This window comes from Phoca vitulina, unplaced genomic scaffold (assembly GCF_004348235.1).
Source record: "Phoca vitulina isolate PV1807 unplaced genomic scaffold, GSC_HSeal_1.0 scaffold5, whole genome shotgun sequence".
Taxonomy (NCBI): Eukaryota; Metazoa; Chordata; class Mammalia; order Carnivora; family Phocidae; genus Phoca; species Phoca vitulina.
In genome coordinates this window covers 63,031,159-63,043,359 of record NW_022589708.1, presented here as the reverse complement: position 1 = coordinate 63,043,359, position 12,201 = coordinate 63,031,159, and the positions used below count along the sequence as shown (strand labels likewise).

The following is a 12,201-nucleotide window of genomic DNA, read 5'->3' as shown; positions in this document are numbered from 1 at the left end:
GGAGGTTTTTCCCAGAATGAGAGTTCTTACCAGAGATGAATTTTATCTAATTGACCCATCCATCTATATGGCAGAGCAAACTTCTAATTACCCAACACCTGTCTTCTTATTGCTCTGTGAATTGCCCTCCTCCCCTTTGAGCCTCCGGCCCCCAACCCATTCCTTAGCTCAGGATGGCATATATACCTTATTTTACCTTTCTGTCTTTAAAACCTCTTATGTATGTGGGGTTCCTGTTTGTACAAAGTTAAATTTGATTATCTCCTGTTAATCAGTCTCATGTCAATTTAATTCTGAGGCCATCCAGAAGAATCTTTGAAGGGTCAAGGGAAATTTTTCCTCCCCAACAATACTGTTCTAAGTTTTCTTAATTTTTGATACCTTTATAATATTAGAGGGAGTTTTAAAATAAAAAAAATTAATCACACCAAGTAAAAAAAGAAAAAAGTCCTTTGTATTTCCAGAGCAGGAACGACTGGAGGCTTCCCAAGGGAAAAATAAAAGGTGTGTGGAATGAGAACAATCACCTTGCCTGGGCCTGGGGATGTAGTGTTAAAAGTTCTTCCCTCTTTCTATTCACTTCCAATCCTGTGGAGGAGCCAGTAAAGTACAGTCTCAGCAACTTCCTGGTTCTTTCTCCACAGAATCAAGGATTTTAAGTGTCAAACATAAAATCTAAAGAGAAACCCTCCTGGTAAATACTATCTTTTCATCACCTGAAAATCATCTTCCCTCCTGCCTAGTTCTCTGAAATGTGCACACAGCTTGCACCGAGGAACATTTTTCAGGGAAAACGCAGAATTGTTAAAAAGAAATACTGTGCTACTCAAAGTGTGTCCTCAGCCTGGCAACATCACCAGCTTGCAACTTACTTGGATGCAAAATCTTGAGTCCATCCCAGGACGAGAGTACCAGGCCTTCCAGGGATGAGAACCCCAAATCTGTGTTTTAAAAAACTCCCTGGATTTTTTTTGCATATTAACATTGAGAAGAAATTCTAAGATTTGGATGATTAAGATTCCAATTAACTTCACTTTAACTCTTAAAGAAAAAAGAGGAAAAAAAAGTGCAAGAGAAGTCAAAGGCTAATGAGTAGTGTTGTCCTACTCATTTACATGAGTAAATGTGTAACAACTGGAGGGGGGGACCCTAATTTATAGCACTCTATAGATCGGATCTACCCTTGTGATGTCACTGAACTTGGAGTTGGGAAGAGAGGCACGCTAGTGGTTTCCAAAAGCTTGTACAAGAAGCCGGCTGCACAGTACTGCTGAAGACTCCTGCTGGAGTTGATAACAAAGACTCAGTTATTCATTTAATTCTCTCAACATTTGTAAGTGGAAATTTCTTCATAGCTTGCAGCACTAGGTAATATTGTCTTGTTAATAATGTATCCAAGATGAGACGAATCATGAGAGACGATGGACTCTGAAAAACAAACTGAGGGTTCTAGAGGGGAGGGGGGCGGGAGGATGGGTTAGCCTGGTGATGGGTATTGAGGAGGGCACGTTCTGCATGGAGCACTGGGTGTTATGCACAAACAAGGAATCATGGAACACTACATCTAAAACTAATGATGTAATGTATGGGGATTAACATAACAATAAAAAATTAAAAACAAAAACAAACAAACAAACAAACAAAAAAATAATGTATCCAAGATGGAGGAAGGCAAGGGCAAATCATCCCACAAATCTCTAGAGAATGACTAATCCTATATCTCTCAGAAATTGCTAAAACCACATGAAATCAGAAGTTGTAACGTATAAGTTCCATTTCTGTTTGTAGTGTAGTAGTGCGGGTTTTTCTCATTATATTAAAAAGTCAAAACCAAGTAACCCTATGGACAGTTTATCTCACTGATAAAGCTCCAGTCAAGCCATTTACCCAGCTGATGTCTTCACTTGTTAAATGGAAGCTAAAATGTCTCATGAAACTTCTTGTTTAAAAAGATAATGGAAGGTACTTTGGAGATACCTTCCACTTAGACTTCTAAGGGATATTTGCTGCTTCCCACATATCAATTTAAGCAAATATTTCTAAATGTATACTTTTTCTTTTACAAACTGATAGCCAAGTGTGTTTTCTATTTCTATGACTTCTTTGGCAACATAAACTATAGAGAGCATGGGTTAAAACACCCCTCCCCCCCCCACACATATACACAAGTATCATCATCATCATCACTTTCTGGAACTTCAACAAGTTTTTAAACTCTCCAAGACTCAGTTTTCTCCTTCATAAAATGAGATTATGTGAGAATCTTCCTCAGAATTATTGTAGGATTTAAAAACATAATGCAAGCAAAATGCTTCATAATCTAGACATGCCATTCAAGGTAGTAGTTAGTACTTATGGGCTAAGTTTTATTTTCCTCAACTTTTCTCCAGGTACCAAACATAATGCAGGTCAAATCAACTTTTCAATCATAACATCATCAGATGATACTTGAAAATGGATACATTTCAGCCTGTTCAACATATCTTTGCTATGTAATGCAAAAAAAAAAAAAAAGAATGTAAAGATAAATACAAATTCTATCTAACACTGAAGAAAAGAGCAAGTTATAGACCACTGTTCAAGAAGGAAATAAAACCACAAAGAGCAATGAGATCAAAATCCTGGGCTCTAACTGAATTGAAGCCAATCCCAATATGTATTAATCCCCCTCGTGGCTACTTTGTAACTCTCAGAAATGCCACAACTCTCACTTCCCTTAATATACATAAAACATACTTAGGGCAGAAAAGAGGAACTTACCCACTAAATTCTCTTTATCCTGCTTCTCAGGGGAACTTGCCCCAGGATCCATCTCATTCTTGAGAAGTTTTACACTTGGCCAATTTTCATGGGTTTGGAGCCAGGCCTGGGCTCCAGGTGCTTAGGAGAGGGGAAAAGGAGAGACGGAATGAGCAAGTGAGAGAAGTTCCTTGCCTTTCGTGAGCACCCTAAGGAGCAGTTTCCCTGGTGAAGGAAGCCTGTTAACATAAACAAAAGGATTTCTTTCATGAGTTCAGACTACCTTTGTTCCTAGAGAAAATTCAAAAGAACATGACCTTCTGATGGCATTGCTTCCTGTAAAATATCTCTAGGCAATTCCCTACATCATTTATATTTTATAACCCACTTTTATGCACCTTGTGTGATTTGTTCACCACAATGAACTGTTGATATACAGGGCAAGTATATCTATCCTTATGTTGCAGATGACAAGATTTCATTCAATTCAATCTACACACCGCAGTGCGTGATCTTTTAAAACTTGAATCTGATCGTGTCGCCATCCTGCTTAAAATAATCCCATGACTGGCAATCATTAGCATGGCAAAGGCTAAAATCTTAAGTGTCCCCAAAGACCCTGCTAGTCTGTCCCTTTCTGCCTTTCCAGTCTCACTCACATGGTAATCTCCTCACTCACTTAGCAATTGGCCCACTAGCCTTTTATGAATACCACTGCATCCTCCGTGCCACCGGGCCTTTGCACATGTTACCATAGGCATAATTATTTGGTTAATGTTTGTTTCTTCCTCTAGAAAAGGGGTTGGCTAACTACCGCCTGTTAGCCAAACTTGGTCTGCCACCTATCTTTGTAAAAGAAGTGTCACTGGAACCCGGCCACATCCATTGTTTCTGTGCTCTCTGTGGTCACTTCCATACCACACCTGCATAGTTGAATATTTGCTATAGAAACCATGCAGCCTGCCTAAAATATTTTTTATCTATCCCTGTACAGAAAACGTTTGCTGAGCCCTGACCTACGTGACAACTTCCATAAGGGATATGACTAGTTGTGCTATTTTCTCCACGGCACCTGCAGCATTAGAACGACGCAGGCACATCGCTGATGCCCAACAGATACTTGTTGAATGAATGAATAAGTGATTTGTCAAAGATAACAGCTCACAAGAGGCAAAGCTCCTTCTCGAATCCAGATCCCCAGGCTCCCCTCTCAGGAGTCCTCCTTTCATCAGACCACTTCCAGTCAAGGATAATTTCGCTCTTACTCCACTACGGAAGGATCCAATATTCTACTTGAATGATGGTCATCTTTCTCCTATCAGTATTCCAAATAATATTTTGTTTTACTTTGTGTGAAAGCAACACAACACAAAGCCAACTCGGATCTTTCCTTGGTCATCCTGTCTTTGCCAGTCTTTCTTCCCCCGACCATCTAGTCACTTTCTTCTCAGGAACTTCATCTTTAAAAACCTCTCAGATTGTGGGTTACTCTTGCCAACTACTGGATATTCTTAATTGCATTCTCGACAAACTCAAATTACAGTAATAACCAAGGCTGTCAACCACAGTTTGTAATTCTAAGAATTAATATGGAATATTAGAACTTCGGGAAAGGAGGCTGGGGACCAGAAACTCAGATTAAAACGGATGTATGTGCATGCACAGAGTCAGGGACTTGTCTGCTTTAGAATACTTTCCTCCACATTGTCCTCATACATCCTTGGTTATGGCTCGATGTGGACACAGTGCCAGAGGCGTAGTGGGCAAGAAAGCAGGTCCTGGGCTCATGCTGCCTGTGTATACAGAAGTCCCGGCTCTACTATGAACCTCCTATGGGACATCGTGTAACTTATTTAATTCTTCTTCTTCATGTTCTGTTTTTTCATCTGTGAAATGGGCACGATAACAGTCTCTACCAGAGTTGTCTGTGTGAGCAGTAGATGAGAAATTACATGTAAAGTACTCAGAAGCGTGACTGGCGTTGATAAATTGTAACTGTAATTACTGTGAATGAGAGCTGGGCTGTGTTTCTCAGCACTCAGTGATCTTCTTTCTAACATGAGAATGTTGGGTTAATTTTCACGCTATGTCTCTTTTCATCCTTGTGTCAAGCACATGTAAGATGGACTAGTGATTGGTTCAGTACGTCAAAACATTCATCACCTCTCCTTTGTCTAACACCTCTCCAGTTTCCTGCAAATTTGCAAACTTGAGGGCCATTCCTGGTTCTGCCCTGTTAGTCCATCAATTCTGTTCTGTTTCTTCCTGCACCATCTTTACTTGATCACCATGTCATCGTAACTTTGGGACTAACCTCACATGGAAAAGAGCAACAAGAAAACTTCCTATGTCCATCATTTCTGGCGGCTAGGTCATAAACAATCCTTGCCTGGAACAGGAAGCCCCCCTTTCCCTCCGAATCGGGTGACCCTCTATGGTCATGCAGCAAAATGTTTTGGAAGTACTGCTTTAGCTCATTTCTAAATATAATTCCCCTTAATATTACCCGAATACCACTTACGCCAGTCACGGCATAAGGTTCAAAATATTCAAAACAACAGGAACCATAATTGTTCCCTGGTGGTGGCTGGCAAGAGCCTCTGGGGCACTTGCAGCAAATACCTCCCTACGGAAGATGACTAAGCAACTGTTTTTCTTCTTCCTGCAAAATGTCCCAAGCATCTCAGCCTAGAAAGCAAGAATGATTTCAACAAGGAAGGAATGCCTGGAACAGCCAGGGGCTTCAGGAGATGAATGAAACACAAGATCATTCTCAATGTGTCCTCCTCCTTTGTCTAAAAGAGAAATCATCGTGGGCCACGTTAATGGAATATTCTCCCCTCTGTCATGGGGGAGTGAGGATGGGGAAATGAAGCAGATCACCAATTGCTGGAATGTGCTCCCAATGAAGGTTTCTACATTTTCATTCTATCAGTGACTGAACTAGGGCAAAGTCCTGAAATGAGGACAGCATTTTTGTTTTTGTTTGTTTGTTTTAGGACAACTATGATTTTAGAAGCCCTAATTCCATTCCCGCTCCTGACGTACAGGATGTTGTCCCTAAATATGCATATTTGATTTTCCCTGAGTGTTCATCTCAGAGCAAAAATGCCATCGTGAAACAATTCGTTCTAGCCTCAGACCTTTCTCCTTTTCTAAGCTTCTGGTTTCAGGAACCCTCTCCCACCACCTGTCATCCACCATCATTTCATTTCTTGCTAAGATGCACACATATGTCCCAGGACATTTGCTACTCCCTTAGGAAAGTGTTCCCTTTTCTTTTAATGATGAAGTTCTCTGATTTCATTAAATTTTCACCAATGTATATCATCCATTCTATTCTTTTCATTCTCATTTATCCAATTCTTGAATTTCCACCTCCTAAAATAACAAATTAAGTCCACAGATCTGCATGGATATTTATAGTGATAACTCCCCAAACTGCCAATCTGACCTAGACTTCACTCCAGAATAATAAATATTTCAACTATCAGCTGATGAAATATCTCTACCTAAATGTACCCCCCCACCAATGAAATAATCTGTCCATTAGAAAACATTCTATTAAATAGACACTTTTATTATGGAAATGTTGATGATGCATGTGAAATAATATATACAATGCATATATGTATATAATGTATGTTTATTGAATAAAATGAACAATGAATATACTGCCCAACCTCAGAACTAGAATATAACCAACACCGTTAAAGCTATTTGAGTATTCTTCATAAGCCTTAGCCTCACCTCCCCATAACCACAATCCATAATTATGCTGAGTATTCTCTTGCTTTTTAAACAGTTTTTTATTGTATATATATCTTTTAAAAATTATTTTATTTATTGTAATTCTAAGAATTAATATGGAATGTTAGAACTTTGGGAAAGGATGCTGGGGACCTCCTTTAAAATTTATTTTTAAAGATTTTACATATTTATTTGAGAGAGAGACAGAGACAGAGCATGAATAGGGGGGTGGAGGCAGAGGGAGAGGGAGAAGCAGACTCTTCACTGAACAAGGAGCCCGACCCGCGGGGCTCTATCCCAGGACCCTGGGATCATGATCTGAGCCAAAGGCAGACAGACGCTTAACCGACTGAGCCACCTAGTTGCCCCTGTATCTTTTTTTTTTTTTTAAGATTTATTTATTTATTTGAGAGAGAGACAGACCATGCAAGTGGTGGGGGGACAGAGGTAGAGGATCCTCAAATAGACTCTTTACTGAGCACAGAGCCTGACTTGGGGCTCAATCCCAGGACCCTGAGATCATGACCTTATCTAAAATGAAGAGCCAGCCGCTCAACTGACTGAGCCACCCAGGTGCCCCTATCACGTATGTATACATCTTGAAACAATGTATTACTTAGCTTTATTTGCTTTTGACCTGGGTGAAAATACACATGTAGTCTCCTGTGATTGCTTTTGTGGTTCCATATTGTTTTTAAGGTTCATCCACGTTGTTGCTTGCAGCTACTATTTGCTCATCTTCAGTGTACCTCACTATTGACAAACAGGCCCCCAGTCACTGACTTATTTAGAATATTTAAAAGTCTTTGCTATTACAAATAATGCTACCATGAATATTTTTGTACATGTCTCCTGGTGCATATATATGCAAGAGTTGTTCCAGTACTGAAAATCAAGGTGTGCACATCCAGAAATGGAATTGCTAGAATTTATGTTCAACTTTACAAGATTGTTGTAAACAAGATTTTGATTGTTTTCAAGTGGTTTGTTATCAACTGGATCTTCTACTAGCAGTGTACTGCTCTCAAGAATTCCTTTTGTTCCACATCATTGAAGCCACTTGATATTGGTGGAGCTTAGTTACTATTTGACAACTTAGTGGGTGTAAAATAGTATTTCATTATAATCTGAATTTAGATTTCCCTGAATTTCAATAAGGCTGAACAATTTTCACAGGGCTATTTACAACACATGTTCTCTTTTCCCTGTATTGTACTTATGTCTTTTGCTCTTTTTCATTTTTTCCATTTTCTTACTGATTTATATATAGTCTTTATATATACACTTCCATATGTTTTTAATATGCATATATACTTTCTATATACATATATATATATACATATATATATATATATATATATATATATGCTTGACAGCTACATGAGGGGCAAATATAATTCTCTCCGTTGTGGCTTATCTTTTCACCCTTTTAATGATGCCTTTGATATCAAATATAGGAAGCTTCAATATACTTAGTGTCTGGTATGTCTTGTTTAAAAATCCTTCCTTTTCTATGGAAGACAGGATATCCTTAAGACAGGATAGTCTCCTATATTTTCTTTGAAAGCTTTTAGAGTTATTTGCTCTTTTGACTTTAAGACTTGAATCCACCCAGAGTTGCTTTTTGTGCATGGTGTAGTGTAGGGATCCATTTTAATTTTCTTTTATATAAATACCCAATTCTCAGAGCACTTTATAACAAATCGTCCAATATCTTAACTCATCTGCCATGCCAGCTGTTATAAATTGGTCTCATCAGAGTGAGCGCTCATGGTTTCCTTATTATACTCCGCTATCAATTTGGTTATCTCCAATGAATACTTCATTGACTTAGTTTCTATGGTTTTATTAGTCTTGGTATTTGGTAGAGCAGGTTCCTCATTGTCTTTAGAAGAGTATCTATTATTTGTAACCATGATAGTTGTGTAACCTCCATTTAAATAGGTTTTCTTTAATGATTGTCATAAAGTTAAAAAAAAAATTCTCCATAACTCCTAAGTCACATGTCACTGTTTTCTTTCTAAAGACTTAAAATTTTTTAGAGCAGTTATATGTTCACAGCAAAATTGAGAGGAAGGCACAAAGACTTCCCATATACCTCTTGCTCCCACACATGCCTAGGCTCCCGCATTATCAAAATCCTCCACTAGAGTGGTACATTTGTTGCAATTGATGAATTTACATTAACACATCATTATCACCCAGAGTCCATAGTTTGGATTAGGATTCACTCTTGGTGTCGTACATTCTATGGGCTTGCACAAATGTATAATGTCATGATAATGTTATGATGATGTCAGCCATCACTATAATACCATAGAATATTTTCACTGCTCTGGAAACCCTCTGTGCTCCACCTATTCATCCTTCTCTGCCCCTCCCCCAAGCCCCTAGCAACCACTGATCTTCTATGTCCATGGTTTTACCTTTTCCAGAATGTCATTTAGTTGGAATCATATGGAAACTTTTCCAGATTGGCTTCTTTCACCTAGCAATATGCATTTAGGGTTACACCATTTCTTTTCATAGCTTGGTAGCTCCTTTTTTTAGTGCCAAATAGTATTCCATTGCCTGGTGTTTCCTTTTGTTGAATGAAGTTTTTTGCTGTTGCTCATGTTTGAAAATGCAACTGACTTTTGAATATATTCGTAAATCTCACTAAGCTTTATATCTTACTTTTTAATTATACCTTTTACTGTTTTATACCTTGCCAGTATTAGCCAGACTGTGTAGTACAATGCTGAACTACATTTTACTTGACCAGCCTGATTTTAAAGGGCTGCTTCTAAAATTCCATAGTTAAGAATAATGTGTGCTATATTTTTATAGATTAACTTTACCTAATAAAGCTTCATTCTTTTCATAGTTTGCTAAATGTGTGTTTTTTAACCATTATGGTGATTTTTATCAACCATTTTTTATAGACGGAAAAAGTGGTTTTTCTCCATGTGATGATTGCCCTTTTAGATTTAATTTTATCCTTGCTTTACTATTAATAAATCTATCCTTTACTCCCGACAGAAACCCAACTTGGTTATGGTGTACTATTTTTTAGTCTTGCTAATATTTTATGTTTCACTATTTTTCTTGGGTAAGGTTGACTTGCATTTTTTCTCCTACTATGCTTGTCTGAGTTGTGGTATCAGGGTTAAATTGGTCTATAAGAATGAGTTGATGAGTATTTCCCCCTTCTATTCTCTTGGAAGAGTGTGTGCAGTAGAATGAGCCTGAAAAGACTTCCGAGGCTTCCAACATACCAACATGCTGGCAAGTAAGACTTCTTACTGTGTGCTTATTTCTTCCACTTTTCTGTGCCTTCTCCGTGTTTTTTTCTTATTCCATTTGCCCTCTCCACCAATTAGGAATTAAAAACACTAATGACTTTGAAGATTTATTTATTTGAGAGAGAGAGAGAGAGAGAGTGCTTGTGGGAGCAGGGGGAGGGGCAGAGGAAGAGGGAGAGAATCCTCAAGCAGACGCCCCATTGAGCGTGGAGCAAGAGACAGGGCTCAATCTCATGACCCTGAGATCTGACCTGAGCCGAGATCATGACCTGAGTGGAAATCAAGAGTTGGACGCTTAACCGACGGAGTCACCCAGGAGCCCCAAACACCGAAGACTTTGAACTCTTACTGTAAAACTTCTACCAGAAGTAAATTAGGAATTTCGAAATTTAGTCAGTATCAAAATGCCCCTCCTGAATACAAGTACCTGGGGATACTTTAATTTTGATCGCCCTTCCCAACAGACTTGCCAGTGTTGCCCAATATTTTGTCACTTAACTGACCCAAATGAGACATTGTTTACTAGTGTTGTGTCACCTTTAGAAACAACAAAGGCTCACTAAATTTGATTTGGAGTGAAGTCTCTTTTTTAAGTCAATAAATTTATATTTAAGGAATTTCACATGTGATTTCTCCTACTACCAATCACCTTAGTTCCCTCAAAGTCTGTCATAATCTTCCAGGTAGCCCTTTTTATTTATTTTTTATTTTTTTAAAGATTTTATTTATTTATTTGACAGAGAGAGAGGGAGACACAGTGAAAGAGGGAACACAAGCAGGGGGAGTGGGAGGGGAGAAGCAGGCTGCCCGCGGAGCAGGGAGCCCGATGTGGGGCTCGATCCCAGGACCTCGGGATCATGACCTGAGCCGAAGGCAGACACTTAACGACTGAGCTACCCAGGCGCTCCAAGGTAGCGCTTTTTAAAAAGAACTTTTGCTCAATCCACAGTTGTCATTGTCAGTCAGTCCATAATTCTTTCAGTTGGGCTTCTTTTTTTTTTTTTTTTTGAGTCGGGGGCAGAGGGAGAGAATCTTAAGTAGGATCCACGCCTGGTGCAGAGCCCGACGTGTGGCTCGATCTTGGGACCTTAGCTCAAATCAAGAGTCTGAAGCTTAACCTACTGAGGCACCCAGGTTCCCCTCAGTTGAACTTCTTTGATCTTCACTTGGATACAGACATACTTCAAAACTTCCCCACCTATAATCTTTGGAATCCAATTTCTTCAAACAATTGATCTTAGGGCCCTAGAAGTTAAAATTGTAGAAAGTTCACTGATGGCTATTTTGTCAAGTGATTTAAAAATATATTATTCCTTAATTGTTTCTAATACTGAAAAGTCTTGTTCCATCCACTTTTAACAAGAAATGTTACAGGTCTCCTTGTCGCCCCTGCAATAACGAAAGCATAACCTGTGTCTCAGTGTCACATTAACCATCTGTGGACACCACAGACAACCATGCCCATTTTCATCTAGAATGAGGCTTGGAGTAAATGAAGTCCTTTCTAAAATTCTGTGACACTAACTATATTTCATAAGTGCAGACTAAACTCACCTAGCAAATCAATTGGTAAGGCTTAAAATTAAGGTTCATCAATTACATGAATTAACAGTGTTTGCAAATCCTATATAACTATAGGGCTTTATGCGAAGAGAATGCAGAGGTACATTTCTAATCCCTTTCCATAATGCAGATCCTCACCATCTTCATTTTTAGATTTCTGCAAAAACCATCCAGTGTACTACCTCTAATTCAACCTCCATGCTATAGCCTACGTGACTTTTGCAAAGTGCTTTCTATTTCAAACTGCTGACCGGAAACAAACACCCGAGTCCTCCGCAAGGCTTACAAGGTCTTTTGCAATCAGGTCCCTTGATTTTAGAGTTCCCCAAACTACAAACTTCATTCAAACCCCAGCCAGTTATGGGATTATATTGCTGTGCTGGTCTGTCACACTTGGTGCCTCTATGAAGGATGTTATTTCTTACTCATCCTAAAACTTTAATGTCACTGAGAAGGCTTTCTGGACTCCCTCAGGCAGAAAGGTACTCCCGTTCTCTCTTGCCTATTTTCACTTGGTAGTTAAAGTAGCTTGGTATTGGTATTAAATGCTTGGTTTAAATTTACCACTTACTATGTTGTGGGACTTACATCTCGACTTATCTGGTTAATTACGTTGCTAGTACTTATCTCATAGGGTTATGAGATACATAAAACCCGTCTGCAGTAATTATTGCAAGCGCTCCAAAAATGTTCTCTTCATTTTTATATAAACCTTTATGCGCCCGATACACACAAGATGCCAGGAATACATCTAAAAGATGAACAGGACATAGTTCCTTTGCTATGATGACAGGGGCTCATGGGACAGTAAAACTAAATCTTGTAGCAGTATCACTAGAGAAAGATTACTCATTAATTTGTCTTG

At 38.8% G+C, this 12,201-nt stretch overlaps 1 non-coding gene across 1 annotated transcript; it reads right to left on the bottom strand.

The window, feature by feature from the left end:
* Positions 1–11,136: 11,136 nt before the first annotated feature.
* On the bottom strand, positions 11,137–11,257 carry LOC116631836. The gene has a single exon (XR_004299285.1). It is a non-coding gene; the product is annotated as a small nucleolar RNA SNORA1 (small nucleolar RNA).
* Between the last annotated feature and the right edge of the window lie 944 nt (positions 11,258–12,201).